Consider the following 7,838-nt stretch of genomic DNA (forward strand, 5'->3'; position numbering starts at 1 on the left):
TCTGGAAACTTTAAGTCCAAAATCAAGGTATCAGCAAGGCTGTGTTCCCTCCAAAGGCTCTAGTGGATGACCTTTCCTTGCCCTTCCAGGGAGCAAAACTCTAATCTCAGTCACAGTGCTCTCTTATGTTTCATGCTCGCTTGCTCTCTCAACCTCTCTCTCTCTGTCTTTCTCTCACACACACATGCTAGGTAAACACTCTACAACTGACTCACATCCTGAGACACCCCACCTCACCCCAAACCCACCCGGCCTCTTCTGAGAATGTTGGTTATTGGATCAAGGGCCCATTCCTACCATGATATCAGTCAAAAGGCCACATCCTAAAATTCTGGGTGGCAAGAATTCAAAGTAACACTATTCATCCCACTACAGTGATATGGTCTCCTGAGACTGTGTGGGGTCCAGGAAGATAGCAAGGTAAGGCAGAGCTGCCTCACAGAAGTGTGCACACAGAGCCCCTGCAGAGTTCCCATACAGAACACCTGCCAAGCAGATGCAGATTCGGATTCAGCCAGCTGGGCTGGCTCTGCTTTTCTCACCAACTCCCAGGTGGTGGCCTTGCTGTTCCTTCTGCTTTGAATAACAAGGAGGTACATCAAGGAAAGCACTTTGAAAACAGATGTCCAGCTGAGTTATTACATTTCTTTTGTAATAAGCTTTTCTCAGGCTCTTGTTTCCCGACACCTGGGTCTTGTGCGAACAGTAGAAGAAATGAAAAGTGTTTTTGTTTGGAGGTTCCTCCCTTCCCTTCCCCCCCCCCCCATAAAAAAGGAGACTTGCATGCAGACACTTGGGTTTGGCTAGTTTGCTGGGGCGTGCTTCACTTGAAGCACACATACAAAAGCAGGGGGAATGAATGAATGGGAAGAAGAAAAATCAATGCAGAGCTTGCTTCGGCAGGACTGGGGATGTAGCTCAATTGCTAGGGGGTTTGCCCAGGATCTACTGGATGTAGGATAGTATTGGATTTAATCTCCTGCACGGTATAAACAATTGGATGTGATGGTATAAGCATGTAATCCCAGCCATGGAAGTGGAAGCAAGAGGATCAGAAACCCAAAGTCATCCTGGACTATATAGCAAATTCAAGCCTACCTGAGCAACAAGAAACACTGTGATAGAAAGAAAGAAGAGAGAGAGAGAGAGAGAGAGAGAGAGAGAGAGAGAGAGAGAAAGAAAGAGAAGAAAGAAAGAAAGAAAGAAAGAAAGAAAGAAAGAAAGAAAGAAAGAAAGAAAGAAAGAAAGAAAGAAAGAAAGAAAAATCAAGCTCAGGTTGCTGCCAGGGCACGCAGCATTTTGCTGGGAGCCTACCAAGAAAGTGAGCATACTCCTAAGACTCACCCTGCTAAAGGACTAGAGTATTGTCCACTGATTTCTATCTTGCATCAGTTAAAGGTTACCCTTGGTGCTCCATATTGCAGAGAAGCTGAAAGTGCTACAGGTGGGAAGGCAAAGGTTGAAAGCAATCACATGCTGGAAGTAGGCGCCTGTAACTGCAGGTGGCCTGAGCTAGGTTGAGATGAGGAGAGGAGAAACAAAGGCTTTATCTACAGCAGAAACCTTCCAGGATTGGCATGCTGCGTGGATTCTGAGTGCATCATACCAACAAGGTCTTGCTTACAGTTATGCTCATGATTATCATCATCCAACTGTGCTAGACAACCTGACCATAGAGATGTCATGGAGACATTTGTCTATTGCCTTCTGTGCCTTTCAAGTCTGAGGCCTGGCCTTTCCCATCCTGAAAAATAGGTGACACTGTAGTCTCATTGTGGGTAGAATCACTCCTACTGTAATGTAATTTGTGCTTCTAGGTCACCATAAGAAATGACCACTTCAATGCTCACAGTGCCTACCTTCATCTACTTCAATCTGTCTTCACTCTTGACACTGAGAGTGACTTTTTATTGACATAACAATCATTTGAGATATTGGTAAGAGGACTGTCTCCATATTATATCCAGGAAAACCAGAGGGCCAGAAATGCCAACTCACTTAGCCAAGGTCACTCAGCAAGTAGCAGAAAAGATAAAAACACAACTCACAAGAATTGTAACAGAGTATCCTTTAATGTTGGGAAATTTAAAAGAACCCTGCCATTGTTTCTAGTCACTGTAGTTGTCCTAACAGATTCTTCTTCATATCTCAACCCTGTGCATTCTTTCAGTTACTTTTCATCCCCACCTTATCGCAAACTCTGGGAAAGCTTAGCCCCAAGCGGAACCATCTTCAATTGTCCCCTCAGGCAACAGTGACCTCTGTGACCTACCAATCAGTCCTACTCCCCAGAACCAGATCTGAGATAAGGGTGAAGTGAGCCCAGTTTATCCAAGACTGATTTACCATCCCTACTTCTTGCTCCCTGACCCAATTTTTTCCCCTCTACAGACCTCAACCTCTGGTCAGTACACCAGAGAAAGACTGGTAGTCTCCTTGGTTCTTCCTACTATAGCCACACTAAAATAAGTCCCTTTTCTGCTTTACCACTACTTGCCTTCTTGCTGGTTGGATTGCCATAGAAGGTACAGTTTGACCCAGACTGTTGGGACCTCTGGAACCGTGTTCTCTGTCCCAAAACTCATTAACTGACTCAGTAGCTTTCAAGGAAAAAAAAAAACATACATGTAAGTACCAATGAGATTTAAATATAACGCTATATTACACTTTTGATAAATGCGAACAATGAAAAAAAAAACTAATCTTGTTCACATAGAGCTAATCGTGTTCACACATAGCTTCCTGTCCAATTAAAAAGCAGTAAGCCCACCAGGCAATGTTTCTTCCCTTTATAGAACAATTTATTGCGAGTAAGAAACGTGTTTTGAGCTGGAGAGATAGTTCAATTGTTAAGAGCACTGTCTGGTTTTCCAAAGGTCTTTAGTTCAATTCCCAGCAACCACACGGTGGCTTACAACCATCAATACTAGGGTCTGATGTCCTCTTCTAGCATACAGGTGTACATGCAGTCAGAACACTCATACATGAAATAAATGAACAAATCTTTAACAGGAAAAAAAAAAAAGAAACATGTGTTTCTTCAACTCAGCATGTATTTATTCGCTGTTGGTATTTGGTAGGCCGGATAGGTACATGGACATGAATGGGTTTTGTTCTTGGATAGTTGGTATGTTAATAAATCTCAGCTCTATAAAGCAAAAGATGTATTGACAAATCAAATAGATAAATTTAATGATTTGATAGCATTAGTTCAAAAATGTCACCATAATATTTCAAGTAGTGATTTTCCCAAGTTCATCAAATACAGAACTCGCACATACACGTTTTGGCAAAACAAGTTCTTCTCAAAATAAGAGAGCTCTACCCTTCTGCTGTAGTAGAGGGCTATTTGTCCTACATTTCCAAGCAGCAAGCTCCCCGAGAGAAGAGTTGGTATCCATTCTTTGCCACGTTGTTGTCAATGAGAGGGTTGTCACAGAGAGGGTTGGCACTTTAAAGGTCAAGACAGCTAGTCCTTAGTAATTAAGCCATAAAGCTCTTGGGTGAGGATTTTCCAATTTTGGTGCTGCTTTCCTTTTCACACTGTTTGCTGTAGAGACTGCGGAAGGCTCAAATGTCTGTCTGGAAGAAGCTGACAGTACACTTGGAGAGAGAAACAGAACAGAGTAGAGTAAAACAACCTATGTATGAATTCCAGTGAGTTACAGATCAAGCTTGAGCTTGAGTGTCTGTCTCTGACTCTGTGTATTGAAGTTGCTTGAGGAAGGGAAAGAAGGGTGAGAGGACAAACAGAAAGTAGATGAAGTGGAAAGAACACTGGGCTGGGAGCCAAGAGAAACAGCTTCTAGGTGGCTATCTTTTCTGACTCTGAAGCACCTTAGGTGTTCACTTCTCCCTCACAGATCTTAGTCTTAACTAGTTGGCAGCCTAGCAGGGTACACAATGCACTCTACAGATACACATGATAGCTAGAAAATAAGGAGCTGCGTTTGCTCACCTAGCTTCTCATGAGCACCAGCTACTTACCAGGCACCATGCCAGAGGCAGAGGTCCAAAAACTTCACTGAAATAGCTGCAGTTCCCCCAAACCCATCTGACTCCTCTGGCTTCTCCACCTTTGCTTGTAGTGTGATACTTAGCTTACATCACCCTCCTTGTTCTGGTAGCTATCTGGAAACTACTGACTCTTCAGACTCCTGGAGAGGAATCAACTCATTGAGGAAGACTTTTGTATTTGTCTGCTTCAGCTTCTATAATGGAATTCCACAGACTGGAAGCTTCAGCATATAGTTCAAAGTTCCAGAAGCTGGAAGTCCGGATCCTGGGCACAGTTATGATGCAGTTCTCGGTAGCAATCTTTTCCATGGTTTACCTATGGCTATCTTGTATTTTTCCAGGGCAAAGAGGGAGAAGGAAAGGGAAAGATGGGTGGGAGAGAAGAGAGAGAAAGAAAGAGAATCCTGATTATTCATAGGGGCACTACTTGCTATAATGAGGGCCCTACGCTGATGAGACTTTTACCTCCAGAGGTTTAACCTCCTTCTTGTACTTCCATCTTTTTTATACAATTCAAACCCATGAATCTTGCAAAAGTATGAACATTATATATATATATATGTATATACATATATATATAATACATTTACATATATATGAAAGCAGAAGTGACTGTCTTTAGGAATGAAGGAGAATAGTGAGAAGGGGAGGGGAAGTGAGTACAAATCACATGATATATTGTATGAATAAAATCTATCATTATATATAACAAAATAAGCCATAAAATTATATGGAAACCTTCCTCCCAAAAAATATTGTAACACTAAGGCCAGAGCAAGAGTATGATGCAAAGGTAGGGAGAGGGGGGCCAGAACAGTTTCCTTCTGTACACATTATCTCATCTGTCTCTGTCTACTTTCTGTTACTACAACTGAATGCTACAACCTGGGTAACTTAAAAAGCATAGAGGTTTATTGAATTCACGGTTCTAAAAAAAAAATGGAAAGTTGTGGAATACTGGGCTGACACTGTTACAGGTAGCCCACCAAAGATGATCACTCAGACACAGTTTATGGACAATAGACAGTCATCATTCTAGCTGGCTGAGGCAATACCCACATATTCGGAGATCTAGATATAGCCCTGAGTGTTCAGAGATTTTGAAGGCAAAACCCACATCTTGGCATCTCACTGGCAGCTGCATGGGGCTTCCCAGAGTAAGTGGTTTTATGGAAGCTAAGATAAGCAGTTAGCTGGAGGGGTTCTGCACAAGCAGGCAGTCTAACAGAAGCTAAGTTAGCTAGGACATCCTGACCTTAGGTTCCTAGAAGAGAGTTGGGTAATTTTCCCTGGCATTCTCCATCAAGGAGATCAAATTCCAGTTAAACCAGAAATGGACTCAGTAAGAATACAAGATGGAGAAATCTTTGCATTGTCTTGCCCTGTCACAGTATCTGCTCAGCATCTGGTAAGGGCTTCATCCTGCATCATTATAGAGCAGAGGGTTTTATATAGCAAGCTAGAGCAAGGGTACTAGCTTGGGCCTCTCTTTCTTTTTATAAAGTTGGGAATACAATCAAGGGTCCCCACCTTCATGAGATCGTGTAATCTTAATTACATCCCAAAATACCCTCCTTCAAATTTGAATGTGATTTGGAGATTACTTTTCCAAGATATATTAAGTGACACATTCAAGCAACAGGACCATCTTTCTAATGAAAGGAAGCCACTGCCCAAAATCACTGTTTTTGGTAAGATCAATACTAAGTTAAGTGAGGGGATGGAGGGATACCAAGGACAAATTTCTTTTTTTAATTTTTTTTTTATTACAATTTGTTCAATTTGTATCCCAGCTGTAGCTCCCTCATCCCCTCTCAATCCTGCCCTCCAATCCTCTTCTCCTCCCATGCCCCTCTCCAAGTCCACTGATAGGGGAGGTCCTCCTCCCTTTCCATCTGACCCTAGTCTATCAGGTCTCATCAGGACTGGCTGCATTGTCTTCTACTGTGTCCTAGCCAAGGACAAAATTCTAAGAGAGTATACTTACAAATTTCTAGCCTTATTTTTTGTTTGTTTGTTTGTTTAGTATAGTTCATGTTCATTGCTGTGCCAGAGTTTAGGCACCAGAGTCAGTCTATGCATTAGACTCAGGCTCAATGTGAAATGTGATCTGACCTCAGCCTCTGTCTGTAGCTGTGCTAGCTCAAGTCACTGGAACCAAAGCAACTCCAGGTCCATGTGCTCAGCTCCTTTGACACCAATTTCTAGCTAGCCCAATTAACCAACTCCAGGCTTAGGTTCCAGGAACAACATCATTTAAAACTTTTTAAGATGCCAGTAAATAGCAAGCTGATGAAATCCACAGATGAGCTAAAGCTGAACTGTTCACAATCAGCTAAGGCAGAGATAGAATCTCTAGGGGGCCTAGGAGGCTAGAAGTATGGTGGAAAAAAAATAGCCATGTGAAATTCAGCCTGGATGAAGGCCAGCCAACCTCATGTGTGTGCTGCCAAATTTTCCCCACTGTTAACAGAAGGAGAGAAAGCTGTGGACAGCAGCAGGGTTTAAGGAGACAGTGGGGCGGGATGTGGTAGGGGTTTGAGTGCATAGCCCCAAACTAGTCATTTGGGGCTGAGACTGTAGAGATGGCAGATAGACTAGGAAACTGGCTTTTGCTTAAATGGGCCCAGAGAAATTCCAAGAGGCCCAGCAAGAACCAAGAATTGCAAAGGGAAGCAAACTTTCAGGCCCACTGGAGAGAAAGGGTATTCTGGATGAGTCATGTTTGACAGTTTAGTGTGCAGGGATGCAGAAAATCCATAGTGCCCACCTATCCCCTGCGAAGTTCCATAGCAGGGTCCAAACCCAGGAATAATTAGTCAGAAATACTGGCAATGGAAGCTGGAGAGATGGCTCAGATATTAAAAGTGTTATGTATATGAATTACTACATGCCACACAATGCATTTGGTATAAGAATGTTTATTCAAGAGGAAGGAGAAGGAAGAAGTTTGGAGTAGAGGCGGCAGACAGACAGACAGACAGAAAGGGGGACAGAGACAGAGCCATGGGAGCAGAGAGAGACAGAGACAGAAGAAGCAAGAACAGGAGAGCAAAGGAGAGTGACAGAGAGAGAGAGAGAGAGAGAGAGAGAGAGAGAGAGAGAGAGAGAGAGAATGCACACAGGGTTGCAGGCAGGCAGGTGATGATGTCAGAGGTTGCTAGGCAACCTAGAAACAGGTTAGTGGGAATGGCCTAACAAAGATTGCTTACTGCCCCTGCAGAGGACCTGAGTTTAGTCCCCAGAACCAAAAGTGGGCAGCTCAGAACCATTTATAAGTCTAACTCCAAAGGGATTCAATTCCTCTAACCAAGGTGGGCGCCCACACTCACATACATAGTCACACATGCAACATTTAAATAATAACAAAAATAAATTATGAAAACAATGAGAGTTATCAAAAAACTCTCCAAAATCCTATCCTCTTTTAAATCTTTAGACGAGTTCAGCTTATGTTGTCTCATCTGAAAATGGTATGTTAGATATTACTCAGAGCGTGTCCTGAACACAATACCTGTCCAACAAGAAGCATAGTTCTTACATAGCAGCAGCAACCAAGGTGAAAAGTGGAGAAGTGAGTCCACTGCTGGAGGCCTCAGCTTGGGTAGACCTTTCCATATACCTTTACCTCTGAGCCCACTTTCCATTGAGAAAGCATGCTCTCTCCTCCACTAGAAAAGACATGGCCCACCAAACTCTGTTCTTAGCCAAGCCTCACTTTCTAACAGAACTACCACATTATGGCTGGCTCAAGATAACTTTGTTACTGCATTCATCATGCCTGCCTGAATGGGGACTTCCATCCCTTCAGCTGGAATGAA

The sequence above is a fragment of the Meriones unguiculatus genome, chromosome X, assembly GCF_030254825.1.
Source record: "Meriones unguiculatus strain TT.TT164.6M chromosome X, Bangor_MerUng_6.1, whole genome shotgun sequence".
Taxonomy (NCBI): Eukaryota; Metazoa; Chordata; class Mammalia; order Rodentia; family Muridae; genus Meriones; species Meriones unguiculatus.